Below are 16,823 nucleotides of genomic sequence, written 5' to 3' on the forward strand. Positions count from 1 at the left end.
GAAAATAACGATTAGTTCTGATGAAAAAGTGTGTCAAATTATACAATCATTCTTTTCTTTTTTGCTTTAACGCATAGCAATTTCACTAGAGCCCCAATAAAAGATAAATTAAAACAGGTTGTCACTAACCGAAAAGCAAATTTTCTTTTTCGGTGTAGAGCTAATCTAATAACACATTACTACATAAAAAATAACTGTATTTTTCTTCACAATAGCACAAACAATAACCTCACTGTACGAAAACAAAGTTCACCGATATAGCACACAGCTTAACTGACATTGGGGAATCGCTCCTATATTCATCTCAACACCTCTTTTCATCTCATCGCTCTTATTTGTCCAATTTGCTGTCAATTTTCAATGCTTTTTTTAAGTGAAACTTTCTACCGCTCGACTAAATCGAGGGGTAAAATTAAAAATACTTTTACCTTGAAAAAATATTAAAATTTGACGGTAAAGAAATAAGAGCGATGAGACGAGTATAGTTGTTGAGATAAATATAGGAGCGATTACCCTACTATTTTACTATTTTGAATGCGCTACAGAAGGCCTGGTTTATGGACTCTTTTCGATCAGGCGTATGCGTACATCTACACTGAGGTTAAGAACATATTATGTAGAGAAAGCTGAACTCATCAATCATTTTGATGTGAACAAAAACAATATTGATATAAACGGAATGTTTTCGATTTCTCACTGCAGTATAGAATTGCATCGGGATATGTTTATTACTTATATGTCAATTATTCAGTTGAATTCAAAGGTGATAAATCATGATTAATTCTACATCTATCTCCTAAACATAAAAATGCAGATCTGTCTGTCTGTTTGTCTGACTGATCAAAATAGGCTTGGAAACTACTTAACCGGTCGGCGTGAAATTTTGTATATAAGGGTTTTAAAGACCGAGAAAGGTGACTAAGATAGTTCGAGACCCCTCCCTCTTCTGGAAGGGAGGGGTCTCATACAAATGAAACACAAATTTCTGCACATCCTGAAAACTAACCAAGCAAATGGAACCAAATTTGGCATGTGCATGTTCTTAGGGTAACAAATATGTCCATATTAGTTCGACACCCCTCCCTCTTCTGGAAGGGAGGAGTTCCATACAAATGAAACACAAATTTCTGCAAAACTCGAGAGCTAACCAACTAAATGGAACCGGATTTGGCAGGTGAATGTTTTTGGGGCTAACAAATAAGTTTATAATGGTTTGACACCACTCCCTCTTCTATAAGGGAGGGGTTTCATGGAAATGAAACACAAATTTTGCACAGCTCGAGAACCAGTCAACCAGGCATGGCCTTGATTGGCCGATTTCCATTAAATATGAGTTACTCCGCAACTAGAATGATGCATAGAAGCTAAAAATCGATCACAGACATTGAATTTAAAGATGGCGACTTCCGGTGGCTGGCTAACAGCAGAAAATGACCAAATACATACCACCCAATATGAGTATCTCCGGAACCAGAATTTTGTAAGGAGCTAAAAATTGATCTTAGACACTAGTATGAATTGTAGGACGGCAACTTCCGGTTTCTGGCAAACAGCCAAAAATTGCTGATTTCCATCCAATATGAGTATTTGCGGAACCAGAATGATACACAGCAGCTAAAATCATTCACAGGCACCATTTTGAATTCTAAGATGGCGAATTCCGGTTCCTGGGAAACAGTCGAAATTGACCGAATAACACCCAATATGGGTGTTTCTTCAACCAGAATGACACTCAGGGGCCAGAAATTTTCTCCAAATGCCATTTTGATATCCAAGATGGCGACTTCCGGTTTGTGAAAAACAGCCCAAAATAACCAAATACCATCCAATATGAGTAATACTCTCATCGAGTATCGCCGGAACCAGAATGATGAAATAAGCTAAAAATTGACCTCAGGCACCATTTTGAATTGTAAGATGGCACGTTCTGGAAACCAACCGAAAATGATCGGATAATACTCAATATGGACATTTCCGTAATTGAGAAACTGCATAGAAACCAAACATTGACCCTAGACACCATTTCGAATTTAAAGATGACCATTTTTAGTTTCTGGAAAACAACCAAAATAACTGAATACCACCCAATATGGGTATTTCCAGTGTCAGATTGATGCCAGAAAAACAGCTGAAAATGACCGAATACCACCCAATACGAATATATTCAGAATAAAGGTGATATACAGAAGCCAAAAGTCGAGGGTGTTGTCATTGCGATAAAACCAATCATCTCAAACGATTTGTCTTTTGACTTTGATCATATCCTATGGACGATTCATCGCATTTGTAGACTATAAACACATCGCAAGGAATCAATGAATTTAGAATGTTTAAAATTATTTAATTAAAGACAAAAAAGGGCCGGACGAAATTTTCCGGGTCAGCTAGTCGATGATAAAAATAATACAAGTTATACAGCCCTAGGGTTGTATGAAATGGTGACGTGGGACTAAACACTGTAATTAGGGGATTTTTGTTACAAAATATACAGAGTCTGACGCAATCAATATAATTGCTCAGCGACTGTACGTGTTTTTGTTTTCAGCCTCCCCTGGAAATCAATTTTTGAAATATATTTAACAACACTCGAAGCATATCGTTTATATCTGACGATATTATGCCTGTAGTATTTTTTTGTGCAAATAGCATGTATTTGACAAGGCACAAGCATATCGTGCTTGTTGAAGAAGCACCAATAATTTCTGGTAATGCGTCAAAGTCAGAATTAACTCTATATCCCCAAAAACAAAATCCAATAATACTTACGTTATCTTAATGAATGGTTTTGTCTTATTTAATTCTGATTAAATCAAATCTATAATATGGACCTTACTTTCAAAATAATATGAAAGCCCTTACAAAGATTCAATTGCCAAACATAAGAAGATATTTTAAACAAAATTATTAACAAGTTTCAGCAAAAAATCGTAGCAATCAACAATTCCATTTTTGTTTTTTGCTTGACAATTTTTTCATTTGCCTACAACTACATTCGCTGTATTACGAAGACAGCCAATATACGTTTATTATGGTAAAGCTTAGAATAATAATATATCATCTAACAATTTTGAAATGAAAAAAGAGATTCTGAATGAATCTTTGTAAATAAACAAAAAAACCACAAGCATTCGCAGGCTTTACTCTTCTAGAAATGTATATATTTAGGAGTTTACTCTTTCGATACTATCCGGTTACGATTATTTCGTGAATAACGAAGATAAAATTAAATAAATAACCGTTGCAAAAATTTACAATTCTTGTTGAGTATTTATGGTAATCATATTTATGAGATAAACTTTTAATCACCATCAACAGCAGCATTGCAGTTTTTCCTCGATTGCATACGAATGGAAATGTACGAACAAAAGTGTACCACTGTCCACTGCAATACGAATAGTACCGCTGTAGTACGAATAGAAGAGTACTGCTGCAATCATAGACGACGAGAGACCTGCGGTTCTTTACTCCACTGGTACTGTTGCTTTTAACGGCATGTTTTTTTTCAAGACATCAGTTTTTATTAGGTTCTGAAAGCAGGTTTAGAAATTGTTCAAGAATGGGGATTGTTTCAAACATTTCGGAAAACTTTTACCTCGAGACATCATATTAGTCTAAGCTCATGGAGGCAAAAATAAATTGACTTATGGGACGGGTAGACTCTGTCAATTTTTATTTCGATATTGATACAGGGAATATCACAGGGAACGGATGGTGTCCATTCTCATCATCTGTGCTAGGAATGCTCGCATGTAATTGGTTCATTGTTCGCGAAAATTTGTCATTGAAACTTTTTATCAATTTTACCGCTTAGCAATGAATTTAGAGTGATAACTAGCATATTACAAAATTGTTATACATTTTATCTATCCAACAACATATTGGTTATTGTTATCCATCATGTGGTTATGCTGTTATTAACGTTTGAAATCTGACGCAACATTTGCCAGTTTCATTTCCAATTTTACAGAATGCATCCCAGTATAGTAAACAAAGACGTAATCCCACGTAAAAATAAGTTTTCTAATATAACCGATTCTAATTTTAAATTAGGGTAAGAACGGCTTAAGTAGTGGCGCCTGTTTCAATCAGTCGAAGAAAACAGGCCTCAAACTCCTAAACTATGATCAATATCCATAATTTCAATGATAGAAACGAAAATTTTCATTGTCTTGCTGTCTTACGAATATAAGAAACACCTTTTATCACAAAGAAATCGGTGAACAAACATCAATCGAAACAAATGCACCTATATTGCAAAAAAACGCCTGCAAAACAGATGGAAACTGATTGAAATAGGTTCGGGGTGATTGGAATAGTGTTCCTCGATTGGAAACTTTAATTGATATTTGTTAAAGTTTGCTAATTTATTTTCACAACCAGAAAACAAGTTCTGACAGAGTAAAGGATAGAGAACCGATTGATATACTTCTGTTTGAATTTCACCCAACACATTTCGAGTATTTCGTCTCAATACACAGGCGGTTCCTAAAGCTGCTTAGAATATGTTCCCTACCTTATTAATAATTTTTTTCTTATTTTATTCAAAAATGTTTTTAATTATTAGATATTAAGGTAGATTCAGTTCGTGCATGGTTTCTTACTGTATCCAGTTATATTTTCAGTAATATTAAATATAACTGTAATTTGTAATTGTAATTCAGTTATCGAATATTTGAGTTGATTCATCAGTTATTTCGTTTCAAACTGATTCGATGTCGAATTCTTATGGTTTTTCTAAATCTCAATCATTGGCAAGCCATAGAGAAAATCCATTTTATGTTTAGAGACTGAATTACACAACAGCTTTGCCATTTTAATTTTTGTATATTTTCGCACAAAGAGTTCACGCGATACGTCATTCTATTTGACGTTGCCTAGTTCACGTAGATACTACGTGATAAAACAAAGTATGCATGTGGTTTTCACGTTGATGTTATGTTTGTCACATAAATCATGCAAAATGACAGAAAATGAATAAGTACAGGAAATTTCACGTAACAATAATGTGAAAAATATTTTGAGTGAATATAAAGCGTCACAGAACGGCGTCTTCACTTGAAGGTTTTGTGATAGTGAAAAAAAACACAAAAGAAGTTCTGCCAATATGTGTAATATACACCATAAGAATATTCTTATGAAAGAGAACCACAGTGACAGTAATTTGAAACGTTGGAAAATCTTAGACGTACTGGAACATTCACTTCGTTTAAATCTCTTGTGGTTTGAACCAGTAGCGTAGCTAGGGGGGGTGCGGTTGGTGCGGTCCGCACCAGGCCCACCACCCAAAGGGGCCCCCCTACCCAGAAATACTTCCAGCAAGCAAAGCAAAGCCTTGATTCTACATTCCGTATCGGAATTCGACCTTTTTTTTAAGAGGGGGATTTGTTAGTAGCTTAAGTATTTATGATAAATATCAATAATGAGTATGTGTGTCCAATCACAAATGGTGACTTCTCAACACTGTTAGAAATTTGTAATTTTGATTGTTAGGATTTGTTTGCTTTCGCAATTAGGACTTATCATTCGTAGGGATTTAAACCTACTTGTCAGGAAAGGGGAAGTAAATTTATAACTAACTTAATTACTGACTTATTGGCTATAAGGAGAGCTTATCGTAGAAATTGAGGATTGCAACGATTTTTATCGAAAATTGTTAATAATTTTATTTGACATAGCTTCTAATGTTTCAACACCAGTAAGTCTATGTAATTCGAGTGTACCAAACCAAGGAGGACGCTTCAAAATCATCTTCAGAATTTTATTCTGAATCCTTTGGAGCGTTTTCTTCCTTGTTGAACAGCAACTTGACCAGATCGGTACTGCATAAAGCATTGCTGGTCTAAAAAATTGTTTGTAAATCAAAAGTTTGTTCTTTAAACAAAGTTTAGAATTCCTGTTAATGAGAGGATATAAACATCTCGTATATTTGATGCACTTGGCTTGTATACTCTCAATGTGCACTTTGAAAATAAGTTTTTTATCATAAATTAGTTCCAAGTACTTAACCTTGTCAGACCAACTTAAAAATACCCCATTCATCTTGACAACGTGATTATTGTTTGGCTTGAGGAAAGAAGCCCTAGGCTCATGAGGAAAAATTATCATTTGAGTTTTAGAAGCATTGGGAGAGATTTTCCACTTTTGCAAGTAGGAAGAAAAAATACCTGAACTTTTCTGCAATCGACTGCATATGACACGAAGGCTTTTTCCTTTTACGGAAATGCTTGTGTCATCGCAGAATAATGACTTATTGTTTACTTATTGAAGAAAGCAAACTGATTGGTCGGTCGCTTGAAACTTCAGCTGGATTCTTATCCCGCTTTAAAATTGAAGTAATTTTTGCATTTTTCCATAATTTGGGAAAATATGCAATTTTGAAGCAGCAATTGAAAATTTTCACTAAAAATTCCTTTGTGCTCTCAGGGAGATGTTTGATTAGTATATTAAAGATTCCATCGTCACCAGGTGCTTTCATATTTTTGAAATTTTTAATAATTGAGTTAATCTCATTCAAGTTAGTTTCAATTATTTCTGCAGGTAAAAAATTCTGGGAAGAAATTAAATCAAATTGATGTGTGACTTCATTTTCAATTGGACTAACAAAATTCAAATTTGAGTTATTAACACTCTCAAACTGCTGAGCAAGTCTTTGAGCCTTTTGTTCATTGGATACAAGAAAACGTTCACCATCTTTTAAAACTGGAATAGGCTTTGAAGGTTTCTTAAGAATCTTCGACAGTTTCCAAAAGGGTTTTGAATATGGTTTCAATTTTTCAACTTTAGATTCAAAATTTTGATTCCTCAGAAGAGTAAATCTATGTTAAATCTTTTTCTGTAAATCTTTATAAATAGTTTTAAAAACAGGGTCACGAGAACGTTGATATTGACGTCTGCGGACATTTTTCAAACGAATTAGAAGTTGAAGATTTTCGTCAATTATTGGTGAATCAAATTTCACTTGAGCCTTTGGAACAGAATAATTACTGGCATCAACAATTGCACATTTTAATGCTTCCAAAGCGGAATTAATAGTCACTTCGTTTTGCAAATCAAGCTCGTTATTGAAATTTCTCTCAATATGAGTTTTGTATCTTTCCCAATTAGCCTTGTTATAATTAAAAACAGAGCTCATAGGGTTTATAACTGATTCATGTGATACAGAAAAAGTTATTGGAAGATGGTCAGAATCAAAGTCAGCATGTGTGATCAAATCACTACATACATGACTTTGATCTGTCAGCACCAAATCAATTGTTGAAGGGTTTCTTACAGAAGAAAAGCATGTTGGACTATTCGGAGACAAAATAGAATAGTATCCTGAAGAACAATCATTGAATAAAATTTTGCCATTGGAATTACTTTGAGAATTATTCCATGATCGATGTTTAGCGTTAAAATCGCCGATTATTAAAAAAATTCGAGCGATTTCTGGTGAGTTTTTGTAAATCACCTTTAAAATAATTTTTGTGCTCGCGTGTGCATTGAAATGGTATATATGCTGCGGCAATAAATGAAATCCCCAGTTCAGTTTGAACTTCAATTCCCAAAGTTTCAATAACTTTCGTCTCAAGATGGGGAAGAGCACGATGTTTGATTCGGTGATGAATAACAATTGCAACTCCATCGCCGGAACCCTGAATCCTATCATATCTATGAACCACGTAATTGGGATCATATTTTAATTTCATGTTAGGTTTCAAAAATGTTTCAGTAATAATTGCAATATGCACATTATTCACTGTTAAAAAATTAAAAAGCTCATTCTCATTGGCCTTCAATGAGCGAGCATTCCAATTCAAAATTTTGATCGGTTTATTTAAAATCATTGCTAAATTTTAAATTAGAAATAATTTTGATTGTAAAATTTGTACCTATTTGAATGGCTTCAAACATTGATTTTGCCTGCAACATGGCGTTCATGAGATCGAACATTGCCTGTTGCAGAAAAGAAAGTTTACCTGCCGTAATAGGCCCCAGGCAGCTGACATTAGAAAAAATATTTTCGGTAGTAATATTAGCTGTGGCAATAGGTGTACAATTATTTTCTAGCGTCTTTTGCTTACCCATATTAACGGTCATTTTCGAACTACCAACATTAGGCGGTAGAATGTTCGAACTACGTGTAACCTGTGCATAAGTTAAACGAGTATGCAAAGGAGTAAAAGAAGTGGGTGGTACTGGTACGCTTGGAGAATTTTGTTTTGATTGGGAAATTGATATTTGTTTACCTTGCCTTGCCTTAACAATTGCTAAACGGTCTGGGCATTGGTAAAAATTTGACATATGGTTGCCGTTACAATTCGTACAGCGAAAATTTATACCCTCTTTCACAGGACATGTGTCCTTTTTGTGAGAAGAGTCTCCACAAATCAGGCATTTTTGGTCCATGTTACAGAACTTTGAACCATGACCATAACGTTGGCAAATACGGCATTGGGTGATATGCTTTTCACCTCCGCCAAACTTCCTATAAGCTTCACATACGACGACTGACTTGTTAGGCCAGCATCGTACCTCGAGACCAGCTGGGAGACTTGCAGTAAAAGAGTCTGAATATACAGAAGTGTGCTTATCAGTTAATGGCATTACATAAGTTTTTGACCGATAAGCGAGAAAAAATTGTGGAATGAGCTCTAAAGTATGCAGAAAAAAGAGCACTGTACTAAAAATTGACCCAGACCCACAAAACGTGTTCGTCGAAAGAAAAGAATGCCAGGTGAAGAAGCACAGACGCCGGACTAAGCTGTAAGGAAGAATTAAGACGAGGAATGATATCATCAGTTGACAGGATTATCCAGGAAATAGCCATAAAATCTCAACAGATTAATGAACTCGCAAAGGAATACGACTTCGACATTCTTTTGGAATGACGAAGTCGTATTCCATAGATTGTCATATGGATATGTTTATTGCTCATAAGAACAAACTAAAATAATTACTTTTGAGTGTTATTTACAGTAAGAGGTTCAAAATTCATAAAACAGTCATATTTCAGAGTTTTGTGAATATGAGGAGCAACAAAAGTGAGTCTGCTTGTATGTAATAGAAATGTTTTCAAAATCTCAAATATGATCTGATCGAAAAAAGAGAACCGAAGTTGCGCATGGCAGTATGCAGAAATTTTTGGCATTCCAAAAATTTAATCTAGATCACCTTGAGCTTGTTCTCCAGAAGGCTCCTGTAGCTTATACGATAACTCGAATCCCATTCTGAAATAAAAAACTGATTTGCACTTGTGTCGTAAAGAAAGGAATTCTACACACTTGAAATTTATTGCCGGGTCTCGGTAATTTTTGCCGAGAACGGTACCACCGAGTGTTCGGTTGAAAAATTAATGACAGCTGTCGTATTTTTTCGTAAATCTCGGTTCAATCTAGGTAACTGAAATGTCGGCACAAAATAATACCGAGCTATCACTACCGAGATTACGAATATTTTGTGCCGAAATATCAGTTACCTAGGTTGTGACGAGATTTACGAAAAATACGACAGCTGTCATTAATTTTTTAACCGAACAATCAGTGGTGCCGTTGTCAGCAAAAATTACCGAGACCCGGCAATAAATTTTAAGTGTGTAGACAGTTATCACAATTAAATTTGTTCGTATGAAACACTTGTTCCAAAAGAAACTTTTGCAGTAAAGCATGTTCATCATTTGAAGCAATTTATGTACGCTATCAGCGACTCACAGTTCTTGAAAATAGTTTTTTTTTTTAATTTATTCACTTATGTTCGAGCGTCTTGATAGGAAAATTTTCACTACACTTTTCACTTTTTATTCACTTTCACTATTTAATTCTATCACTTTTCACTTGCAAATACGTATTTCGGCACTGACATAGTGCCTTCGTTAGTGCTTATTTGGACTGTGGAGAAAATAGCGAAACCCTAAGAATTTTATACCTAATTAGGTAAACGACTGGGGCAAATTTTAACTCAGAAAACGTAAACAACTTGAGTTAGGTAGAGAAATGTGCGGCCTGGTGATCCTTCTAACCACTCCTCCCAGCATAAAATGGCTTCTTTCCACCATATGATCCACCGTATGGAATCTTTGCCTCTCAGTAATGAAGGTAAGAAAAACGTAATGGAATATATTTTTGATATTGGCGAGCAGAATGTATATAACAGAAGAACCATACAAGCCATTTATGACAAAAAGAAATGAATCCAACATAGGAAATCTCACACAACACTCACTCCGCTAACAGAAGATCGGAAAAGAGTAGTGGTTGAATATGACGTCAGTTTCACTCGTCAACTTCGTAAAAAATTTAGAAAATTTGGTATCGATATTATCTACAGTAGTAGAAATAATCAAATGAAAACAAAGTTGGGGTCTACTAAAGACACTATTGACAAATTACATAGGGCGGGTGTTTGTAAAGTTGCATGTCCACATTGTGATAAAGTTTACATTGGCCAAATAAAAAGAAATTTAGACATCCGGTTTAAGGAACATACTTCAGAACTTGTAAAGGCTAAAAAAGACTCAAAAAAAGGATTAACCCACCATTTCAGATCCAAAATAGCCGAACATATGTTTCATGAAGATCACGCTATGACTAACGACAACATTAGTCTAGTTCGATCAGTAACATCCCCTTGGAAATTAGATGTCGCAGAAAGTTTAGAAATTTTCAAACAAAACCCAGCTACCCTCCTTAACAGAGATCAGGGTAATCATTTCTCTTGGCTTTTTAAATTTCTACCGAAAACTCCCCGACAAGGCATGGATCACCAGGCCCCACATTTCTCTACCTAACTCAAGTTGTTTACGTTTTCTGAGTTAAAATTTGCCCCAGTCGTTTACCTAATCAGGTATAAAATTCTTGGGGTTTCGCTATTTTCTCCACAGTCCAAATAAGCACTGACGAAGGCACTATGTCAGTGCCGAAATACGTATTTGCAAGTGAAAAGTGAAAAGTGATAGAATTAAATAGTGAAAGTGAATAAAAAGTGAAAAGTGTAGTTTTTTTTGTTGCTTCTCCACAAAATTAGCGAATTAGCGATTCGAAGGTAAAAATACAGTCCGCTAATCAGTTCAAAAATTAGAGAAAACGCTAAATCGCTAACTGAATATTAGCGCCGCTAATTAGCTACTAGCGAATTAGCGGAATGATGCCCACCACTGCTGATTCAGTTTATTTTGAATCTGTAATTTTTGATTTTGCCAATCAAAAAGCATGGAAAGTAGGTAACTAAATTACCCTTATTTAAATTTTGCGAAAAACGAAATAAATAAGTAGAAAAACCTAATTTTTTTGTTTGTCTCAATTCCTTTTATTAAATAAAAAACTGCCCAGTCTTTTTCATTGGGGGCCCACATTGTTGTTACCGCACCAGGCCCATCAAACCATAGCTACGCCACTGGTTTGAACGCTCGAGCCTCCATTTGCAGTCAGAAACCCAAATTTCTACTTGTCTCGTAATGAGAGGAATTCCAGACAACACCAACACAAATGAATGGTGATTGAATGGATCATACATTTTAAACGCTACGCACAGTCAGGCTAGTACAAGATTTAAAGCAATTCATTCGATTTATTACTTTATCTCATTTTGCTTTAATCTTGACAAATTTTACTTTTCAATAGCACACTATTTTACTTTTTGGCTGCCCAAACGTTCAAATAGAGTTTGTGAAATTTATTCGTCATATTGATTACGATATGCGTAAACTTTGCTGTGAATATTTGCAACAAAGCGATATTGAGCGTTACAAAGCCAATTATTTGGAAAATACACTAAGGTCGCTTTTTACGCGGTTTTTTTTTACGCGGATTCCGGAATTTACGCGGTATTTTTTTACGGTTTCGGTTTCCCTTCACTCGGAATGCAGAACTTTCGCTGGTGTTTTTTACGCGGTTTTCTTTTACGCGGATTCCGGAATTTACGCGGTTTTTTCTTACGCGGATTCCGGAATTTACGCGGTTTTTTTTAAGCGGCATGTATCCCCCGCATAAACAGCGACTTTAGTGTATATGAGCCGTTGCTGAACAGAGTGGTCTATATGCCATCGAGCAAATTTGTCAGGAGAAGCAATTTTCGAAAAACCTCTGAATAAAATTCAGTTTAACGGATTCTCTTAAACAAAATGTTCTATTATAAAGGTTATGAAGTGGTTTAACATGTGAATACATGAAATTACAATTTTTTGGCGAAACAAGGCGAAATAAGGGTAAAAAATTTTACCATACCAATGTACATAGACCACTCTGACTTCATATATATTTCACTGGAATCCTCATATCGTTTCGAAACAGACTGGTCTATGTACATAAACATAAATAAAAATGACGTTAACTCCTATAAAATTGCTAGTGTTACATGTTATATGATGTACATGGCATGTCCCATGTAACATGTGACATGTAACATTACATGTTACACAACATGTTACATATTACATGATATTTGACATGTTACATTTTTCGTATTACATTACGTGTAACATTAGACTGGGACACGGTTATATGGGAACAAGCGATGGTGTTATTTTTTTGCTCCCATGCACTTTTTGTGTTACTTATGGGTCCTTTAACAACTGTGTAACTTTTCAGATCGATCGGTGAAACGCCTGATTTGCGCCCGATTTTTAAAGCTTCCATACGATTTTATATGGGAAAACCCACTTTTTCAAAACTTCTTCTGTAGAGATGTCCAGTTGGCTCCTAAAAATATAGCTATACATGGTATTTATAGGAAATTTTTCTGGGAAAAAACTCTTCTGGAGACTGCAAGGCGCTACCTTGTTTGTGAAAAAAGATATTCACCCTAGACTGATTGAATGTCTGACGAACAGCTCACCATTGAGTTTTACTAGCAATACTGCTGCAGCATGCTGCTGTTGCAAATTCAACCATGTGATGAGAAATGATATCGCTTAAATTTATCTTGGAGGCTTCCCCGAAGATACTATGAGCAAAAATCACTTTTTGAAAATTAATTCCACGCGAAACTATTTCTCATACTTAAGCAAGTTTGCAATAGCAGCATGCTGTAGCAGTGTCGCTGGAAAATTTCAATGGTGAGCTGTCCGTCAGACATTCAATTAGTTTGGGGTGAATAGCTGTTTCTACAAGCATCGTAGCGCCTTCAGAAGAGTTTTCCCCGGAAAATTTCCTACAAATATCATGTATTGATATTTTTTAAGAGCCAACTTGACATCTCTAGAGAATAAGTATTGAAAAAGTGGATTTTCCCATATAAAATCGTATGGAAACTTTAAAAATCGGGCGTTTTACCGATCGATCTGAAAAGTTACACAGTTGTTATGGGACCCATAAGAAACACGAAAAGTGCATGGGAGCTAACATTTATTTTTTGTCCCACCCTAGTAGTGTAACATGTTACAAATCAGGTGTAACATGTTACAAGGCAAGTGACAAGTTACACATCAAATGTAATATGTCACATGTCACATGTTACATGATGGTATTACCTCGATTTATGTACATAGACCACTCTGTTCTGAAACAGAATGGCCATTCTATTTCGGACGAAATTTCAATATGGTATAAATCAGCTTTAAAGTTCGAGTTTCCGAAGTCTCCTAACTTCACCTTCTTGAGTAGATGCCGTTTATGTAAAAACAACTCATTTTTGAAAAAAAAAACGGTCTTTAGACCACTCTGTTCCGTAGCGGCTCATATAGACAAATATATTATTCAGTTGGTAACATAACAGTGGTCATTGCACTGTTAGTCAACTAGAATAAAATCAAAGCAAACAGCGAGAGAGAGAGAGAGAGAGAGAGAGAGAGAGAGAGAGAGAGCGAGAGAAAGAGATAGGCGATGGAAAAAACTGCCAATCTTGCAACTGGGTTTCACATGTCAGAGGTGCCAGATCTCTTCTCAAAGCGCAATGTTGACTTACTTTTCATTCGAATCGTATTATCGGTGGCGACGATGAAAGTTCTGGGGAATAATGAAGTGCATCGCAAAAACCGTGAAGGTGTTAAATATGTTTATGTTTAATTTTATATCTTTTCACCACAATTGGTCATTATTTTGTTAAACATTTAAAAGGTTTGTAAACCTCCGGTTAAGAATCACCGTGATAATTCATTTTTTTTTATTCTCGCTTATTTCCCGTCGGTCTATTTCCGCCACTGTTGTTGTGCCAATCATCGCGCCCGGGGAGGGGACTCCACCCAAGACCCTAACTTACGACTTGCTGATTAATGGACCGGTGCCAACAGCTTTACTTCCTCATGCGTTGGTAGGCGTGATCCCAGAGATTTTTCGCCTTAGAAATCTCCCGTTGTCGGCTAGGATTGAATCTAGACCAGTTGGGTTGGTTGTGAGTGGATCACGCCACCCCACAATCATCGACACCTATGTCGGCGTTGGGATTCGAACCCAGGCGTCGAGCGAGATTTGCGGCGACGTTACCAACCACGCTAGGCCCCCGCCTTTTGGCAGAGCTGAATGCCACCACGGGTCGGTAATTGGCGATTACCGAAGGCCACGGAAGTGCTCACTGCTAGCAAGCAGTCCCGGACCATCAGCGGGAGCTAGCCTAGGTCGTGGCGAGATTCAGGCACTGGGCCGCCTAATTCTCGCAAAAGCCATACTGGCCGGAAGCAGCTCCGACGGAGCGAGTAGTGCCGCTCCCACCACCTAAATGCACTATACCGCCCATTGGGACTGATGCCAGTAATGTTCCCAATTACGGCAACTGGTCGCATCACTATAGGATAAGAGTCGGATTTCGTTTTCGTACCATGATTTTGGGCTGGCACCTGCGCCGAGCTCCCTTAGTAATGTCGTGTGATAACGGCTTGAAACGGCGAGATTACAACCGGTGCAGGGGTCTCCGTCCCGTAAAACCTGGCAGGCCTTCCAGTACGTTCCGAGTCCATTGCCGGGTGGGAACCCGGCAGGAGTAGGATCAGATGTCTTTTCCTGACTTGCGCCGGTCGGGGGTGTCATAGTTGCCCATAAGGCGCTATGGCAGCCGCCCCTAGCCATGGCCTCACTGCTCCGGCATAGACTACCTTGGGACCATTTAGGCGACTACTATATTATGGATAAGGATAGCGGCTGGTAGGGGGACCCAATAAACAAAAATGTTGAACTCAAAAACAAAAGAGACGGGTGCGGAGGGGTTACCAAATCCCTTCGCACGAGGTGGCATCCAGCGGTCTCCGCAGAAGAAGGCGGAGACGGATGCGGCGAAGTCTGGAGGTGGAAAAACGGCGAATCCATCGGTGTCCACACCAGACATCTCGGTAGACGGTCCCTTGCTAGTCAAGGCCGTCGAAAGGTGTATGGTCACGCGGCCAAGAGTGGCGGCGCTGTCTGAACAACTCGATACCATAATCGAGTTCTTGGCGAACAGGCGAAACATCGCTGGCGACCTGAAGCAGAGCCTCCTCCTGCTTCGGAGCACCATTGATGAAGCCAGAGAGGAGCACGAAGAACTCGTAGCTCGGGTGAAGGCGGCCGAGAAAGCGGCCAGGACCGGGAGGGCGACTGCATCTAAAGAGGTGCAGACAGACGCCCCCTCGTTCGCGTCGGTCTGCTCCACGGGGCAGGTCGCTAAGCGAACGAGGCAGTCCCCGGGGGAAACGGCCCCCGGGAACACCAAGAAACGATTGGTCGTGCTACTCCCACGGGAACACACGCCAACCGGTTCAAGGTCCACCGCGGAAAAGGCACAGGTGGAGGCTACGGGCAACCCTTGGACTACCGTAGAGGGTAGGAAGCGTCGGGAAGGTGCGACGCGACATGATGGCGCAGCGGCCAGAGGACCAAAAAAGGTCAAAAAGGCGCGGAGTAGGGGTGATGCCCTCATACTCAAGACGGATGGGTCGAAGTACTCAGAAGTCTTGAAGAAGATGAGGGGGGAAACCCAGCTCAAGGATCTGGGGGCGGATGTGCGGAGTATCCGCCGATCTCGCACTGGCGAGATGATACTTGAGCTCCGGAAGGACGCCAAGAACAAGGGGGCTACCTACAAAACGGTAGCTGAAAAGGTCCTAGGGAAGGAGGTGCAAGTGCGGGCACTCACCTCAGTAGTGACTCTCCAGCTTAAAAACCTGGACGAAATCACTGAGGGGTGCGACATTGCACAAGCCCTAAAAGCGAAGTGCGGGGTGGAGGTGGCTAAGGAGTCAATCCGCCTCCGCAAAGGTCCGGCGGGGACCCAGATAGCTACCTTCCGACTACCGTCGGCGGACGCTAACCTGGCCCTGAAAGAGGGCAAGTTGAAGGTCGGCTGGTCTGTATGTCCTCTGGGCATACTACAGCAACCAGACATTTGCTTCCGGTGCTTTGAGGGCGGACATAAGTCCTGGACCTGCAAGGGGCCCGATAGGAGCCAGCTGTGCAGGCGATGTGGAGGTGCAGGCCATAAAGCAAAGGACTGTGTGGAGTCTCCCAAGTGCATGGTATGTTCCGGGAAACGGGACGCCAAACACTTTATGGGAGGCCCCAGGTGCCCAGCCGGTAAGCCGGCTGCGAAATCACGGGCGTCAGGGTGACGCAACTGAACCTGAACCATTGCTTCGCGGCTCAGCAGCTGCTACACCAAGCAGCCACTGAGTCGTTGTCGGACATCGCCGTCATATCGGATCCCTACCGCATCCCTCCCGGAAACGGTAACTGGGTTGCGGATAAGTCCAGTTTGGCGGCCATATGTACGACGAGCAAGTTCCCGGTTCAGGAGGTTGTCTCAACCTCAGAAGAAGGGTACGTAGTTGCTAAGGTAAACGGAGTGTTCTACTGCAGTTGCTATGCTCCGCCACGTTGGTCTACCGAAAGGTTCACCCAGATGGTCGACCTCCTATCCATGGAGCTAACGGGCCTAACGCCGTT

At 38.9% G+C, this 16,823-nt stretch overlaps 1 protein-coding gene across 1 annotated transcript in view; it reads right to left on the minus strand.

Moving 5' to 3' along the window:
• Positions 1-16,823, minus strand: part of LOC129725800 (uncharacterized) — a 181,548-nt gene that overhangs the window by 103,525 nt on the left and 61,200 nt on the right. The gene's annotated exons all lie outside the window — the stretch shown is intronic.

The sequence above is a fragment of the Wyeomyia smithii genome, chromosome 2 (genome assembly GCF_029784165.1).
Source record: "Wyeomyia smithii strain HCP4-BCI-WySm-NY-G18 chromosome 2, ASM2978416v1, whole genome shotgun sequence".
In the NCBI taxonomy this organism is placed as follows: domain Eukaryota; kingdom Metazoa; phylum Arthropoda; class Insecta; order Diptera; family Culicidae; genus Wyeomyia; species Wyeomyia smithii.